Consider the following 18,162-nt stretch of genomic DNA (forward strand, 5'->3'; position numbering starts at 1 on the left):
CTGGGCATTCTGGCCCCCGCTTATCTGATCTGTTCATCTGAAGGAGGCGGCAGTATCCAGCTCACCAGCAAGAGAGGCTCCAGGAGTGCATGGAGCAGCGAAAGCTGCTGCAGAACCTGAATTCTCCATCTGGGAGCCACCCAGAGACCGTCTGTCAAGTCCAGTGTCCAAGAGAAAACTGAGGCAGGAGACTTAGCTGAGACAAAGAGGGGAACAGTGGCAGCTTGGTGCTGCCATTTCAAAGCATTCAGAGAGAGGAAACTAACTGATTGCTAACAGATCAGTTACGATCTTACAGATGGGTATTGTTATTTTGCATCAGCTAAGCTTCATGGAAGAAAGAAAATCATTTAAGTATTCATATTAGCAAGAAAAAATTCTGAAATGTTCTAAATTAAATTACAGCAGACCAGAGGTTGGAAGGAAGAAACAAGAGAGATTACTCAGTTAGCTGCAGGCTGAAACCCACAAAAGACCGATAACATTCCCGAATGTACTGCCAAGCTTCGAATGAACTTCCTTCCAGGTGGGTGTTTCTGCGATTACGTACGTAGTAGGAGAGCTAAACAGCCAGGTGCCCCTGCATCTTGTTTACGCATATTTCTCATCCTTGCCCAAACCAATCCAAAAAGAAGAAACATGGCTTCCCTATGGACTCTGTACCCACCTGAGAATGCGCGCCTTCACCTTCTTCCATCCCCTTCCTCTACAGCCAGTGTGAATGCTTTCAAAACAACGTGCATCTTTCTTCCCCAACCTCTTCGTAAGAAAGACCCCGTCAGTCCCAGAAGGTGGGGACGTGCCTTCTCCAGCCAGACCCACGGCTGGTGGCTCAGACCTCACACCCAGAACCTGGGACTTTTGCTGGTGAGCATATTGCTTGGTAAACCCCTTCTTTCAGAAAAGCTTTCAGCTGTGAAAGCGTTTGTTTAATAATACAGAAAATTTTAACTCTTTGGCATTGATCCTGTAATACTGTAACAATATATTATATATAAATGTGTAAATTGAAGCATCATGTCATCATTTTTTACCTCGTTTTTTGTCCTTGTTTTTGTTTTTTTACTGCATGAGACACAAATCTTGAGGGCTTCCTAATTATTTACCATCTGGCTTTGGAGATGAAGGCACCTGAAGCAAATTATAGGTAAATGCTGATAGGCTGGTTGTAGAAAGACCCGGCCAGTTGTGGGCAGCTGCTGAACAGGGATGTTATGACCATTTCGACTTCTTGTTCAGGGAGAGTGTCCTTAGATATGGGACAATGTCACTGACTTATTCTCATAAAGAGACCCTGGCCACAAACCAAAATAAACAAACAAACAAATAAATAAATAAAATAAAAATTCAAGAACTAATGAGAAAATGAAAACAAATTGTTGTTGCCTTCTTTTGGACCTGGTTTTTAGCATTTCTTGAATTTCCAAATTATAAGCAGGCTATGCTAAGAAACTGTGCTAAGCCAGAGCCGTTTTATAACTTCTATCTATTGTGTAACATGCACACGTGTGCATGGTCTGTGTCCTCCCCGCCAAGGAGCAAAGGGCCTTTTCTGACCCGTCGTGGGCTTTCCATATGCCGCCTTCACAGTCGCCCCGAGTGCTCATTATTTGGTGCTAATTGTTTCCTTTTGCTTACTCCAGAAATTACTACTTGCTCTCTCTTTTATATACAACTCTGAAGTGAAACAAAATGATAGTTTTCTTCACCAGATTAGCAACTTTTATTTGGAAAATCATCTGCGCATATTAGTTCTGGAGCCTCAAAACCATTCCAGCAGATTACAACCATAAAACTCCATTTCCTCACTAGAAACATTCCATTCTGAATGTCAAGACTTCAGCCTGAAATCAGATTCTAATGAAGGCAAAAGACAGTTACATATTTGGGTTGCTGAGCAACCGGTAAAACTGCTTTCCAAATCTGATGCGAATAAATGTACTCTAACTGAAATTTAAGAACAATAATTTATATGGGAATAATATTAACTAAAGGATAAATTTAGAGAGTGAAGAAAAATATGGTTGGTTGTTACCAGCATAGTGATAGAATAAATTGATCCAAGTGTGGGAAGACTGGGATCATGTTCCTGCTCTTATCTTCAGATAGTGCAAAATTAATGGGGTTATTCAAGAACTAAAATTCTTAAGATAATACAAGAGGTCGTCTGAAAATACATACAATATAGTAAACCTGTCTTGTTCCTAGGAGGAAGGGATTTTATTAATATGAAAATTTTTTCAAGTTCTCAGATTCCTTGTCACAAAAGGATATGCGCTAATAATTATAACTTCAGTTCCACTTATTTAAAATTTTAGTATACGTGGATATATTTTTATGTGCCTTACTCTTAGACTTCAGCATTTCTATCTGAGTACACAGGCATTTTCACACAAATTCACTAGGGATGAGGAGAGAGAGAGTTACCCAGGGATTGGGAAGGAAAAAGGGAGAAAAAGCAGAAGGTTCGCAGTTAAGCTGCATCTCAGGGCAGGCATGGGAGACGTGAAGGGGCTGCGGCACCATCATATGAAACTTGGCCTTGGCCTTGCCCCTGTGGCTGGTAGTGGGAGAGGAGCTCAGTCAGTACCAAAGCTGCAGAGAGAAGAGCCACAGCACGGTCCACCTTTAGTGCTGTGAGGGGTGACAGGGCATGACGGCTCCCTGAGCCTGGGGAGCAGGAGGCTCTCAGACCGAGCTGTTTCACAGGGTGAGCTGGGCACAGGAATGTGAGGCCTCCTCCCTGTCCCCCGCTCGCAAACGACTAGGGAAGTCGGTCTCAGGGCAAGGGGGTCTTCTTCTTCTCGTTGGGGGAAAAGAGCTGGGGTTTGGTGGACGGTCGCCTCTGGAGCAGGAATTGAGGGGCATCCCTTGACTCAGAGAAGCAGGGGACCAGGTGGAGAAGATGAGAGCTGATGCTCCCTGTAGCGACACGTCTTCCCTTGGTGTGTCGAAATCAGTCTTGGTGAATGTACTGGTTTTCTGCTGCTGTGATAAATTACCACGAACTCAGTGGCCTACCACCGTACCAACTTGTTACGACATCTTATAGTTTTAGGGATCAGACGTCCGAAATGGGTGTCACTGGTGAACACCAAAGCATCACAAGGCTCTGCTCCTTCTGGAGGCTCCAGAACAGAGTCTCTCTCCTTGGCTTTTCCAGCTTCTAGAGGCGCCTCGCATTCCTTGACCTGTGGCCACATCACTCCAACCTCTGTTCCCTTTGTCTCCACCTCTGCTCTCACCCCCATGCCTCCCTTTTACATGAATCCTTATAACTAGTTAATATTATTCCCATCCAGAATAATTTCCTTATCTCAAGAGCCTTAACTTAACCACACCTGCACAGTCCCTAATGCCACATAAGGCAGCATAGTCACAGGTTTTGCAGGGGGGGGGGGCGTCATTCTGCCCACCAGACCGAAGGTGGAAACAAGACACATTTCTGGAGGAGGCCCCCCCGGGGACACGTGGCGGGAGCCATATGATTACAGTGAAGACCTGTCTTTCCCAGGTGTTCACACGGCTGGAGAGGGAAGATTATTTACGATTTCCCTCAGGCCTTCATTCTGCTTGGACAGCATGACTTCAGCCAGGAGCCCATTTCAGTGAATGTTAAAGCTGTTGTGTCTCACAGTTGAGGAGGACGGTTAACCCGTCTCGCCTCTCCTCCTTCACCCCACTGGTTGCTATCCCCCACTCCACACCCAACACCCAAATCGTGGCACACCGGCAGGTGCTCCTCCATGAGCAAGACCCTGGGGACAGAATTCTGAGGAAGGCGGTGACACACCCTGTGAAACACTGGCCAGGAAGGTAGACAGGTCTGTCCATTCTGACATGAAAAAAGTTGCCTGTGTGGGCGTTGGGTGGCATAACAGTGACAATTTGCCTCCTGGGCCCTAAGAATAGTTGTCACCAGCATCTGAGAATGGAAGGACTTTCCAAATAGGTACGTGCTCCATCTCAGCTCCCTACAGACCTTTGTGGGTGCACAGAGGCATGACGAACACAGGCTTCCAGGCTCTCTAAGAGAACTGCTCGTGTTAAGGATAAAAAAAAAACAACCCAGCAGATGAACCATGTTTGGCGTGGAAATCCAGGGTCATTCCTGCTCCAAGGCGGCCCAGCCGAATCCTGGAAGATTTGAAGCAGGGTCAAGTGTGGCAAGCTGAAGCCAGATGAACGTGTCCCCACACTGGGGGTTACTGGGTTGTCCTGGAGGCAGAGGCCTCACGATTCTGAGGGGAGAGGCAGGTCCAGGGCCCCGCTGACCTGTGTGTGTATCAGACTGAGGGTGCAAACTGAAGGTCAGAATAAAACTCATCAGGAGGCCGATTTACGATAAATGTCAGTATTGTGGTGGAGTTGCTGCTCCAACATACACACACACTCACAGACACACTCCCTCCCTCCACTGCCTATTTAATCAGCCCTGACACACCGAAGCCAACCGTGAACAGCGAGTGACCTTATTGTGGTGGCTGGCCACACAACAGAAACCACATTCAGAAGGCATTATGACCAAAAAAGGTAAGGCCTGAGAGTGAGGAAATCTAGGCTATGAAAAAACAACAGGGGTTTTAAGTATTCCCTGAAGACCAGTAGCCCTGGAGGGCAAAAGGACTCCCTGCCGGGCTGGGGGGAGCAGAGAGCAGGGTGGTTGTCACCTGAGATGCCACCTGCCTGGTGTTCACCAAGGAGCAGGATGGCAGCTCTGGTTAACCCACCTGCAGTTCTTCACCGAGTGCTTGGCACCACCACTGTTCGGAGACGGCACAAGGTTGTGGGAAGTAAACGGGACTGGGAATAATAGTTAAAGCTCAATCCTGCTTTCACCATTTCAGAGCCGTGGGACCTGAGCATTCAATTTCATTGCACTTTTATCTCTATGATGAAATAATAATAGTACTGTAAATTAAGTACACATTACATATTATAATTCTACATCACTAATAATAATACTTCACATAAATGAAAATTTATTATTATTATTATTACCATTGTTATTGTTATGCCCTGGCTACTTCAAAAGGTGCATGGAAAAGTAAACTATGAATGTAAAACTTCCTTCTTATCCTATTAAATGTTATAAAATATGTATATTGCTATTATAGAAGCAAGGTAAACTTTGGTTTCTACTTAGGGGATTTAGTTAGGGAAATAATTTATGCACAAGAAATACTTAAAGAGAAAAATTGCATTTAGCCAAGTGGTGGAAGGTTCTGTAGTTGATTAGATTTCCATGCACCAAAGCCCATTGTGCAGTACCAAGAATAAATGTGAGGAGAGCACTGCCAGGAAAAGCTTCATGGGAGAGAAGAGTGTGAGCCGGGTACAGTGAGGCAGAAAGGAACTTGGAGAACATTCTAGAATGTGAGAGGTTCATGAGACAATACAGAGATAGTAGAAAGCAAATCTGCATCATTTCCTTGTTTCCAAGAAACTGTCATGTTTCAGACCCACTTTAATACCCTCTCCTGCCAACCGTGATGGGGAACAATATGGTAAAATCTACCAAAACATAAACTGTATGGACTTTTGACACAGCACTTCCGCTTTTAGAAATCCATCCTATAGATTGATTTGTGTGTGAAGATACACGAGTAATGAACATACAGAGTAATGTCTGTAAAAGAATTCTATAGCCCGGTTTGTATATTTGATAGGAATAGAGTTAAAAAATCTAGAAATATAACTTCAGAGGCCATCAATAGGAACTGGTTAGAAAACTGTAGTACATCCACAACAAAATATTTATTTCACAGATTTTATAAAACATAAAGTATTTAATAGGCTCCATAGGCACTGATTTTAAATAATTGTCAAGATTTGTCAAGTAAAATAAGTATAAAACTGTGCATATGATGCTATGACTTGTGTAAAAACAGAAAGGAAGACCAGGACAGCGTGCTTGTCAAGGCAAAGACTACCCACATCAAAGTGCAGACGTCACCAGGAACGGGTTAGCACAGAGGGGTGAGACGGAGCTGTGCTTTTCACTGTACACCCTTTGAATTCCATATCACGCTCAGGGTGTTGCCTATTCAAAAATTACTTTGAAAGTACCATCTGGTGGCCCAGTGCTTTTAATGACTCCAAGTAATTTTGCAAACTCTGACTTCACTTTAGGAAGCCCTGATAAACGATGTTCCCTGAAGCGATTCTGATTGAAATTGCTTCCAATGCAAAACAGAGCTGTCTGACACACAGCCCAGCCCAGCTCCCTGGGGACTTCATTTAACGGTTGGGCACTGTTATGGACTGAACGGTGGCCCCCCTCTTTCCCTGCAAATTCATGTGCGGAAGCCTTTACCTGGATGTGACTGTGTCGAAACAGAGCCTTTAGAGAGGTAATTAAGGTCCTAAGTGTGACGCCCTGATCGGATAGGGCTGATGTCCTTAGGAAGAGACACAGAACATGTGCCCTAGTGGGCGCTCTTTCTCTCCACCAGGTGAGACACGGTGAGAAGGCAGCATCTACAAGCCAGGGAGAGAGCCCTCACCAGAAGACACCTCCATTGGCAATGGGGTCTTGGACTCTCAGCCTCCAGAACTGTGAGAAAACAGCTCCATTGTTCCAGCCACCCACGTGTGGTGTTTTTGTGGCAGCAGCCCCAGCAAAGTCAGACAGGGACTACCATGGACTCCAGCCAGTATAAACTGAGGTTAAGTGGTAGCCACTATGCCCGGCCCACAGAGGAAGACGCTGAAACACAGTAACACACCCTTGGGCGAAACTTAAAGAATGTGTCTGAGTAGCCCTGGGTCCTAGTTCCTGGGCTGTCCCCCTGACTGTGACCTTGAACTATCATCTTCTTTAGGATCTGTCTGAAGAATCTCTAAGTTCTTTCCAGCTCATGGGTGCCAGGACCTATGATACACAGACAGCAAAATATGCCACTGCCAAGAGTCAAGTTCACAGCTAAAAATAATGCAGTTTCCTATTTGTGAAAGATAAAGAGCAGACCACAACCCTGGAGTTCGCAATCCATGTGAGCAGATCTGCTTAGGTCTTACAGCATCATGAGGGCGGCTGTGGCCCCTGCTGCTGCATACCCAGAGCCTTCCCCATCCTGAGTTTGGGGAGCCTTCTGCAGGTGAGGGAGGCAGAACGCCCTGGCCCCGAGAGTCTACTACTCTGAAAATCCACCTCTCAGAAACCCTGCCACTCCCAAGCAGGGCAGGGAAGAGCCCTCCATCTCATGAACAGACAAATGATGACCACTCCTGTTGCTATCAAAGCAAGAGAGGTGGCGTTAAGCCAATAATGAAAACACACCTTGCTCAGGTGTCATTGATACCAAAGAGGAAAGGGACTCTGGGGACAGGCTGAGCCAACACTGACAGAGAAAGAAAGAGCCCAGAATATTCTTACGGTGACAGGGCAACACGGAAAAGCCTCCCTGAAGCTCTGGTGCTTTTTTTCAGTCTGGGATTTGAATTCCTATCATCGAGACATACCTGACACAGCCACACCTGGGAACGGATATCCTATGGTCTGGGCGTGGAAGACATTTTTTAATGACATCGAGGCTGAATGAACGGCAGTATTGTTTGTTATCAAGATTTGGGGAATGTGGCTTCATGAGAAAATATGACCCAGGAATGTGGGTGACAATTTCATGTCATTGAACTCATCCTGAACTTTGGACAGAACACATTTCCATCATATTCATTCCTAACAAAGCTGAAGAAAGAGCTTTAAAAGATTAGGAGTTGAAATGGGCTTGAAAACCAGTTTTTGCAGACAAGCAAGCCTCTTTAAGGAATGGGCTTAGAAAAACTCTGCTGCCAAATGTCTCCTAGCAGAGAGTGCAGAACACATGGCAACATTTTTTATCTACTTAGGTAGTGCGAAAACAAGGAAGAGAAAATATTTAAGCCCAAGTTTGATAAATACATTCTAGATTCCTTGGGCCAGTATAGGTAAGAAGGCGCCTGGTTATAGCTTTAAACCTGGGAAGTCTCCAGGACTCTGGATGCAGGAGCGGTTTACCCTTGGAATCCTCATTAAATACTGTAAGTACATAAGATACTGGTTTACTAACAAATGTATTCAATTTTTAGAAACAACCAATTGCCGTGCAGGTGGCAGACTGATTTGATTCTTTCAGGATATTAAAAGTAAATGTGATAATATTTTCATGCCCAAATCAGAGGACCTTGAAAAGTACATCAATTTCAAGATAACTATAATTGACAACATTGACTAAAAATTTTTGACTTTGTTTTTGCCCTCACTTACGTCAAGACGGAGATAATGGGATTTTTTTTGAAAGTTTGCCTCCCCACACCTTGAATGGGGAAAATTTTTTTACAAATATCAAAAGAATGAGTCAAGCATCCAAATAAGTTGTTGCTTAAAGTCTTATATTTCAGCATAGATTTTGTTTGGAAGTTTTCATAAATATTCATCCCTGGCAATAGGCATCCTTATTAGAAAGGTATTTGGACCAGCCAGAATTACACATGGCACCAAATATAAGCAAGTACAATAATATAAAACCTTTTCAGCTGCTTTACAAGTCGTGCTATAATAACTACCAGAATGACTCATTCAGAACTAATTTATCTGTGACCTTTTGAAAATTGCTATGCAGAAAAGGAAATAAATTAGCCTGATTTAACTTACAATTGAATAATTACATTGGAAAAACGTTTGAGATGCACAGACCTCACCCCTTCAGACGCAGGCCGGGCAGTCCCCACACCTACAGTTACTCAGGTGCACGGAAGTTTTGAAGAGCTCATATTCCCTCTACATCTAGAGATGCAGCGCATCTCTAAAAATCTAACTGGAAATCCCTCAAAATGAACTGAATTCTGTGTTACTCCATCAAAGCCTATCTCTGAGCATCTTTCTCTCTTTTCTTTAGATGTTATTTTATATACATCTAGATGGTCATATACATGACCATTTATTTCCTATCTTCTTTTGCCCAGTTCTTGCTCACCCTTACAATCCCTCTCCTCCTTTATCTGCTCTCTTCCTTCTCTCCCATCTTTGCGGTTTCGGCAATTATGCAACAGAGATCTGTTTTCCATTCTGAATTGTAAAATGTGATGAAAGGAACAGTTTATATAATCTCTTAGGAGCATTAAAAATACAACAAAATTCTTCCATGGTAATAAATAGCATTTAGGAAATAAATTTGACGTGAATCATACATGAGTGTTTATATCTCTATGTGTCTATGTTTCTATCTATAATATTCATCTAGACATCACCTAAAATCATTTTATGGTATAAGTTCCTACAGCAGTTTGAGAAAATATAATATCTCAATTCTGCTCAATTTTATTACAGATTATTATACAGTGAAAGCAGCATTAGTTGAGGAGTTACAATTTTCAGTATTAGAAATGCTTTTTACCAGGGTGTTCCTTGAATTTATTTATTGCCGAAGCCACGTGCACAATAGTCTTTACTGTAGTTGATTAAGCTCACACCAGGACAGGTTATCCGACTCCAATCATCGTTCTATCAACAGCCTCTCATTCTAAGAACAGATCTGTGATGTCAGCCCCTAATCCAGCTCCCTCCCCCACCTCCTTCCTCTCCTCACTATCTTAAACTATGCCACACTGAATGATTAAGAGCTTGGGTCAAAATGAAGTGGTTACATAAACACCCACTATTTCTGTCTTATGGAAATGCTTCCCTTGTGAGTTACTCAATGTGTCTCAGCTCAGAACATGCCTGTCTCTCTGGGTTTGCATTGAAAATAACACCGTTTGGCCTAATCCACCAACACATTGCTAACCCTTTGAAGCAGGGCTGCTGCATGCACCAAGTGGCACAGCCAGGAACAGGGCCGGCAGCTCACAGGCAAGTGGGATGCAGTGCAGAGGGAAGAGCTGCCGAGGGGGCTGGGCACCGTCCCTCACCGGGACACCGTGTCCCAGTCAGGAAGCCCACCGGCTGTGACGATTCCCCAGGGTTCTTTTGCTGCTGTCCTCTAAGCTCTTTGAGGAGCACTCTCCACATTCCGAAAGGAGAGAACATCGCCTGCGGTGGCCACCATTGCATGCCTACTGCCTACGGCACTGCCCGACACAGTGAGTAGGTGCTGAGAGAGATTTGTTGAAAGGATGAACCAAGTGGCAGGTTTCCCACCACCACTCTACAGCGATTATCATTCATACAGGAAACTCAGACTTTGTCTCTGCCCTGATGGAAATCTATTTCTTGAGTAGACACATAATTACTTATTACTTAACGGGCCGAGTATGAGAGGTAGGAAGAAAAAATTAGGAAGAATCTGAATTTTGAGGAGAGAAATGACCTGGGGAGTAATTTTAGGGTGTAACACACCATACAGAACCAGGCTACCATGGGTGCCCGCTTTCAGGGTGAGTTCACGTCACAGAAAAGAACACGTACCATACAGTACAACCCTCTCAGGAGACTTTGGAGAGGGACCTGGGCAGGGTCCGCCACCTGCAAACACACATACTGATACTGGATTGAACTATAGCCTTTGCAAACTACCAGGACGAACTGTTCGCTGAAGTCTGCTGAGGGGACTCACGGCACAGGGAGAAAGATGGCAAATGGCTTGTCCTCTACCATCCTCTCACCTTTCCCATGCCTCTTCCTACTTCGGTCACACAGGCCACATCCCAATACCCAACAGCCCTGCATGCCCAGGCTGTTCTCCCCACGATGCCCAACATCCCAGTGTGGGACAAGAAGCCCATGGTGCCTCTGGTGATTGACCCGGACCCAGGTGGATAAGGAGATAGGACTCTGATCAGTAACCATTGTGTCACTGATTCTGTAGAGCTCATAAAAGTCTTTTTAAAATTACATTTTATTGATCATGCTATTATAGTTGTCCTGATGTTTCCTACTTTGCCTCCTTCCACCCAGAACCCCTCACTCCTCCAGGCAATCCCTCTACCATTGTTCATGTGCATGGGTCATGCATGTAAGTTCTCTGGCTACTCCATTTCCTGTACTGTACTTTACATCCCCATGGCTGTTCTGTAACTACCTAATTGTACTTCTTAATCCTCTCACCTCCTCACCCAACCCCCCATACCACCCCCCCACCTGGCAGCCATCAACATGCTCTCCGTAGCCATGATTCTGTCTCTGTTCTCCTTGTTTGCTTACTTTGTTTTTTAGATTCAATTGTTGATAGATGTGACTTTCTTGCCATTTTATTGTTCATAGTTTTGATCTTTTTTTTCTTAAATAAGTCCTTTGAACATTTCATATGGTAATGGTTTGGTGATGATAAACTCCTTTAGTTTTTTGTCTGGGAAGCTCTTTATTTGCTCTTCTATTCTAAATGATAGCTTTGCTGGGTAGAACAATTTTGGCTGTAGGTCTCTGCTTTTTGCAACTGAATATTTCTTGCTGATCCCTTCTAGCCTGCAAAGTTTCTTTTGAGAAATCAGCTGACAGTCTTATGGGAACTTTTCTGCAGATAACTAACTTTGTTCCTCTCACTGCTTTTAAGATTCTGTCTTTATCTTTAACCTTTGTCATTTTAATTATGATGTGTGTTAGAGTGGGCCTCTTTGCAGTCATCTTGTTTGAGACTCTCTGTGCTTCCTGGACTTTCATGTCTATTTCCTTCACCAAATTATGGATGCTTTCTTCCATTATTTTTTAAAATAAATCTCAAATTTCTTGCTCTTTTTATTCTTTCTGGCACCCCTATGATGTGAATGTGGGACCCCTTGAAGTCTCCCAGAAGCTGCTTATACTACCGTCATTTTTTTGGATTCTTTTTTCTTCTTGTTGTTCTGATTGGTTGTTTTTTGCTTCCTTATGTTCCATATCATCGATTTGATTCTAGGCTTCATCCACTCTACTGTCGTCTCCCTGTAAACTGTTCTTTATTTCACTTAGTGTATCCTTTGTTTCTGACTGGATCTTTTTTATGCTGCTGAGGTCCTCGCTAAGTTCCTTGAGCATCCTTATAACCAGTGTTTTGAACTCTAAATCTGATAAGATTGCTTATCTCTATTTCACTTGGCTGTTTTTCTGGAGTTTTTATCTGTTCTTTCATTTGGGCCATGTCTCCTCATTTTGGCAGCCGCCCTGTGTTTGTTTCTATGTATTAGGTGGAGTTGCTTTTGACTCTGTGTCTTGGTAGTGCAGCCTAATGTTGTAAGTGTCCTATAGGGTCCAGTGGCACAACCTCCCTTATCACCCAAGCTGGGTACTCAGTGTGTGCCCTTTATGTGGGCTGAGTACACCCTTCCTGTCTTGGTTGCTGTTGGTAGGTCAATGGGAGGGATTTACCCAGGCCAGTGAGCTGCAAGAATTGGCACTGACCACTGACCACCAATCTCCGCCTTCCGTGGAGGATCAGCTGTGCCATAGCAGAATGGCTGTACTCAAATGTGGTCTGTAGTTGTCCAGTGTGTGCACTGGCCCTAGGGTTTCTGTCCTGACAAACTGCACAAGCAAAGGCCCTGTGGCACAAAGAGCACAGAATGTTCAGAGTATTGGAGAGAAATGGCTGGATTAGCAGGTACCATTGGTAGTGCCTGTACAAACCTGAGGAACAGAAGGCATGGGGACCAAAAATGACTGACTCCAAGATTTCTGATCTACCCACCTGGACAGAGAGATGGCAGGGCCATTTTTGAGTTGCTTTTGGGGGCATGGGAAAAATCAAAATTTGGGAGAGAAGACATCAGAATTTGGGAGGGGAGACATGTTTTTGGACATTTTGCGTTTGAGTGACTTTGAGAAATCTAATAGATATACGTGGGTGATCTGTGGAGAAGTTCGGGAGGGGAGATATAAGTTTAGCAGCTGTCAGAATGTACGTGGTGCTTGAAGCACAGATGCGGACGAGGTTGAACAGGCAGATGGAGCAGAGAGCGAAGGAATGGCAGCCTATGATGGAGGGTTGAGGAATTCCACACTGAGTGCTGAGCAAAGGAGACGGAACCTGTCAGTCATAAAAACAGCACCCAAGAGACAGGAGGCAATCCAGGTATGACCAATGTGGCAGCTATGCCTGGTAGCAGAGGAAATGTTTCAGCAGGTACTAGAATTCTATGCGCAGTAGCCTTCTCTAAGGTGGTAGTCTCTCCTGAATTGAAGATGAAACCTATGAGAAACGTGGCTACACTAAAACGGGTGTTAATAAATTATTTTTTGGAACACAACCTATTTGCAACATGAGTAGATCATGTACTATCACAAAGGGACATGTTTTACTTTGGCTACATCTTAAATATTTTGAACAAAAAGAAGTATTTCCTTTATTTTGTAATAGTACTTTATTCCTGAAATTTGCTAAAATTTGAGTTTCTATTTTTAAGAATTAGAATGAAAAGCAGGGGGGAATGAGACATATTCATTCATACGCTGCCCCACTTTGGTGCATTGTTCTCTGGTCTCTGACTGGTTAGTTTAGCTGTCAGGTTTGCAGCCTCCTATAAACTAGTTAAACCCTCCCTTCCATGTGGCGGTAGTAAGAATGGACAAGATGATCCCTAGCAGAGCGGCATCTGGCAACGAGGAGCTGGGGAAGAGAAAACAGCTAAAACCAGAGACAAGTGTCAAGTTCCTTTATTCTGAGTCCTCTCAGTAATATGTGATTGAACTGGACATGCTTGATTAGGCAATGGATGCGTATTTGTTTTATTTCACATTTGGAAATTTGAGGCTGTGGCGCTATCCAAATCTTATCTTCTTCCCAGGGACAAAAAGCTGCATTGGCAAAACTTGGATTCTAAATCCCCAGCTGTGAGGTTTCTTTATGCCCAACAGTATATTTAAACAGCACATTATTTCTCAGTATTAAGAAGTGCTTTCAAGATGAAGAAATTTTTATTTTTTGCAGTTGTCTTAAATCCATATGTTTAAGTTTCAGAATTGCATCTGAGATGATAAAACATAGGAGAACAAACCAGATTTAGGTGTTTCTTCCTTTAAAGCAAAATGTATGTGTACTTGAGTTTATATTGCATTGAGAATAGAGCTGGTCTAAAATATAGATGTTTGTAAGAAACTGACATATGTCTGAGAAAGTTAATTCTTTATAGGAAAAAGAAAAGAGTTCTATATTCTAGGCTAGCTCCTAAAAGGCATTTGAAAGTTTCCAACCTTTGCTGGTTTTGCATTTTATTAACTTTTGGTTTTCAATGTAAAATGCTCATTTTGAAAGGTTAGAAAAAAACTGAGTCATTAATCCATCACCACTTCTGCTTTTACAGTCTGTCTCCTGGACTGAACACTGACTCATATCTACAGACCTGAAATGCAGAGGGAGCTAGAAGACAGCTTGGGTTCACCCTTGTTCCAAGAGAAAAGAAGTTTACTGAGCATTAAGCGTGTCCGTGTGGGGGAACGGCGCCGCGGTTGTGGTGGTATTCGGCCAGGGCCCTCTGAAAATGCTCCCGAAAGGCGCTGGGGCAGAGGTTTGGGGACCCGGGTTCGTGTCTAGTTTCTACACTTATGAACTGTAGGACTTTAGTCTAACTAGTAAATGTCTCTAAAACTCATCTTCTTCCTCTCTAACCCATGGTCAGCAGACTACATAGATAACCTTCAAAATATCCGCCGGGTCTGTTTCACTTGATTTATGGCAACCTCCACTTCTAATCATCTTGAGTAACTGAAAATCATTCCGATTTTTTTCTTCATGCATTTACATTTTCTTATTTCTAAAAATAAAACTGGGTGTTAAAGAAAGAGACTCATGGATACAGTGAGCAGAGTGTTGCCAAATGGGAAGGGAGGGTGAAAAAGGTGAAGGGAGTAAGGAGTTACAAAATAGTCATGGGGGTGTAAAGGGCAGCACAGGGAATACAGTTCAGAACAAAAACAAAACCAACAACCACCCCCAAAAACACTGGATGTTGAATTAGAATTACCCAACCATCTCACTGAATAAAGCCCTAAATATTTTTGACCATATACAAATTTACATTGATATGATTCCCACTCCTTGGTGTGAGGAATAAGATTTATGGAAATGAATGGCCATTTACTGTAATCTGACTATTTCTCCCCCTCCACACTCCCTTAGAGTGAATGTCCTACATACTTTTGGGTTGAACTTCAATGTTAACTTCATTTACATGCCTGTAAAGTCAATGGGTTTCCACCTAGGGCTTAGAAAGCATAAAGCAAGCTAAAACTCGGGTAGGAATGTGAGAACACCCTCGCATCAGGCTGTCAGAGGGTTGACTTTAGTCGGTTTTAGTAGGTTTTGTACACAGAGCTGGCTAATTCCTAACTCCATATTCTTCCCAATATACCTCTTTGCCTTTAAGAGACACAGTTAAAGACTAGTAATTCCTTGAATTATTAAAGGAAGAAAGCATTCCATTACCTATGTATCCCCATTTTGTAACACCAAGCCCTGCTTGCAAGAATAGGTGCTCGGTGAATAATCTGGGAAGGCTAGGGAAGTGAAACTTTTCTACTGCCAAAGTCCTAGACTAGGTCATGTAAATTGTGGACTGCACGCTGGACCAACTACAACTCTTCTCTTAATTCACAGAGGTCTTCGTACATGTGGACCAAAATGGCTTGCATCTTTACCTTAGTATTTGGGATGCTTGATGCTCTGATTATTGGTACTTCAGCTGCAGAGCCTTCAGGATTTTTATGAAGGGTGTGTGTGTGCATACATGCATCTGACTGACCTCAGTAAGATACGTAATCACCGTCTCTATTCCTACCTGCCAACAGCATGCATCCCTGCAAGAAACAGTCTTCAAACTGTTGTGAACATAAGTACATTTTCATTTGCCCAAGGGAAGTGAGTGAAGGCTCTAGGCGGAAACCTGGAGCAGTGCAGCCAGTGAGGGGGAACCAGGAGACTATGCGGCCCCGATCCTCTCAGGCAAAACCCAGCAGTGCTCAACAATCACGGCTGAGCTCAGGGTGGACCGGCTGATCCACACGCTCTTGGTAGGCGTGCCAGTGGTCAGAAAATATACTCTCCCAGTAGCTGCCTGACTTGAGGTTTCAAATCCTTGGATTAGTACATAATTAAAGAAGTGAATTCCTTTTATATTTTATTTTTTATATTAAGCGATATTTGAAAATTCTATTAGTATCATTTGAAATGTTTTTGGATAACTTGTTATCGTCTTTTATACCTGCTAATTTTTAATTGTGTTGGTTGTCTTTCCTTACTGATTGGTAGGAGTTCTTTATTTTAAATGTCTTTTTCATTGGATACAGGTATTGCAAATATCTCCTGCTCTCTTAATGGAATCTTTTAATGATCCACATTATTAATATAATGAAGCCCAGTTTAATTTCCAACTTTGGAAATTTCTGTTTGTGCAAAAGTCATAGAGATATTTCCCATCAGAAAGTCTCTTCCCTGGCAACAGAACTGAGTGACTGAGTGGTCTACCCCCAGTCCAGATTCTGCTCTTCTCTTAGAAACATGGATGCTGGACCATTGGACTTACTCATTCTGAGAAAAACAGAATCTACACTATACTCTCTGTTCAGACAACAAGCCTCCATAACTCAAAAACAAGCTCTGAAGTCGAATAGATTTGACTCCCATTTTAGCTCTGGCATCCTGTTGCTGTGTGGCATGGGACTGGGTGACGTCACAAAGTCCGTAAGTGGTGAGGGTTAGATAGAGTCACTTCTACAAAAGGGCTTGGCAGAGTGCCGCGATACCCGATAAACGTGCATTATCTTCTCCTTGCCTACATCTTCACCCTCACTGCATTCAACTAACAGTTTTCAATCACCACAAAAGTAAATCGATATTGATACATTAGAATATAAGTGACTTTCATTCATTCAGTGATTATACATTCTGTATTAGGACATAAAAAATCAAATTGCAGATTCATATGCACGAAAATGTTCTGAGGGCGAAAGGAATTTTTGTGAGCTTATCAAGGGAGGTGCTGGTGATTCTGAAGAACAAAGAACATTCTTGGTGTTCAGCAGAGCTCCGTGGCTTCCTAATCTATGGCTGTAACTGCATTCTGGTTAACCTCATTCTTTTTTGAGTACATCTACTCTTTTTAGAGTGACTTTTTCACTAATCACTGCCAATCACATTGAAGTTATTGTGAAATAAAGGATCTTTTCTTTCAAAAGCCACAGTTCAAGTCATAACAACGAGCCCTACAAAGAGCTAGAAAAGCTCTCAAGGAGGCTGCTTCTCTTGGAGGGATGCTGGAAGCCATCTGCACACACGTTCAGAGGCCGGCTGACCCTGGACGGCCAGAGCGGGCCGCCGGCCCTGACCTGGCTGTGACGCCACAGGAATTCAATGTCCCTGTCCTTTCCATGCCACAGCTGGGTATAGATGAGTGAATAAATTGGCGTTCCTCCATCTCTCCTCTTGAATTATAATATTACAATATTTTGAGTTCGTGTGTGTGATGTCAGCAATATGCAAAGATTCAGATGAAAAGTGGAGGATACATGTACATATATACAAAAAAGTGTTCTAGCTTTTTCTTTTTATACATAAGAGATGTGCTAATCTCTTGACTCAAGAACTCAACCCAGAGCCGCTTGTCACAGACACACCAATGTTATATCCAGAGGAAACTGTGTGGGGACATGCGAACCCAGCTGTGTTCCTCTGCAAACAGTCCGCAGCACTGTCTCGCTGAGACGCTGCTCCCTCCTGCGCCCTGGAGCAGAAGCTGGGGCTGGGGTGGGGGGTACGGTGTTGTGAAAGAAGGACAAGACTTGCAGGGAGGGTCACACTGAAGTCAGGTGAAAAACATTTCTAAGAACATGTGAACTATATCACAATGCAGTCAGAGCTTCTGGCTTCCTCTTCATTCAGAGTGAGTCCTGGACTGTCTGAGCTACTGCTGAGCTCTGGCAGCGAGTGGATGGTGAAGCCACCGGAGTTTTCCTTTACACAAATGTGTGCAAGGAACCAGGACATCAGGAACCCAGGGGGCCTTCCAACCGGGAGCAATAAATTTGAGGATGTTAAGAAGTGAGAGGCTCTGAGAGTATAAGTGCTTTGGTGAGGTAAACTCAAAACGTGCGTATTTGTTTAAAAATGATGTAATTTTAGAAGGAGAATACTTGGATCTTCAAAGACAAACCTGGTGAAAATAGTTTTTGGAAGCAAGAATAATGTGGTAGAGAGAAGAGGAATCGACACCTTTGCTTAGTCTCTGCCTTTCTCCCTCCCAGGGGCGCCGTTTGTAAATGCCCCCACCCCCGACCTA

The 18,162-nt window shown here is 43.4% G+C and overlaps 1 protein-coding gene across 1 annotated transcript in view; it reads right to left on the reverse strand.

Moving 5' to 3' along the window:
* RNF150 (ring finger protein 150) overlaps positions 1-18,162 on the reverse strand; it is a 170,227-nt gene that overhangs the window by 76,786 nt on the left and 75,279 nt on the right. The gene's annotated exons all lie outside the window — the stretch shown is intronic.

This window comes from Artibeus jamaicensis, unplaced genomic scaffold (assembly GCF_021234435.1).
Source record: "Artibeus jamaicensis isolate MK-2021 breed Jamaican fruit bat unplaced genomic scaffold, CSHL_Jam_final scaffold_537, whole genome shotgun sequence".
Taxonomy (NCBI): domain Eukaryota; kingdom Metazoa; phylum Chordata; class Mammalia; order Chiroptera; family Phyllostomidae; genus Artibeus; species Artibeus jamaicensis.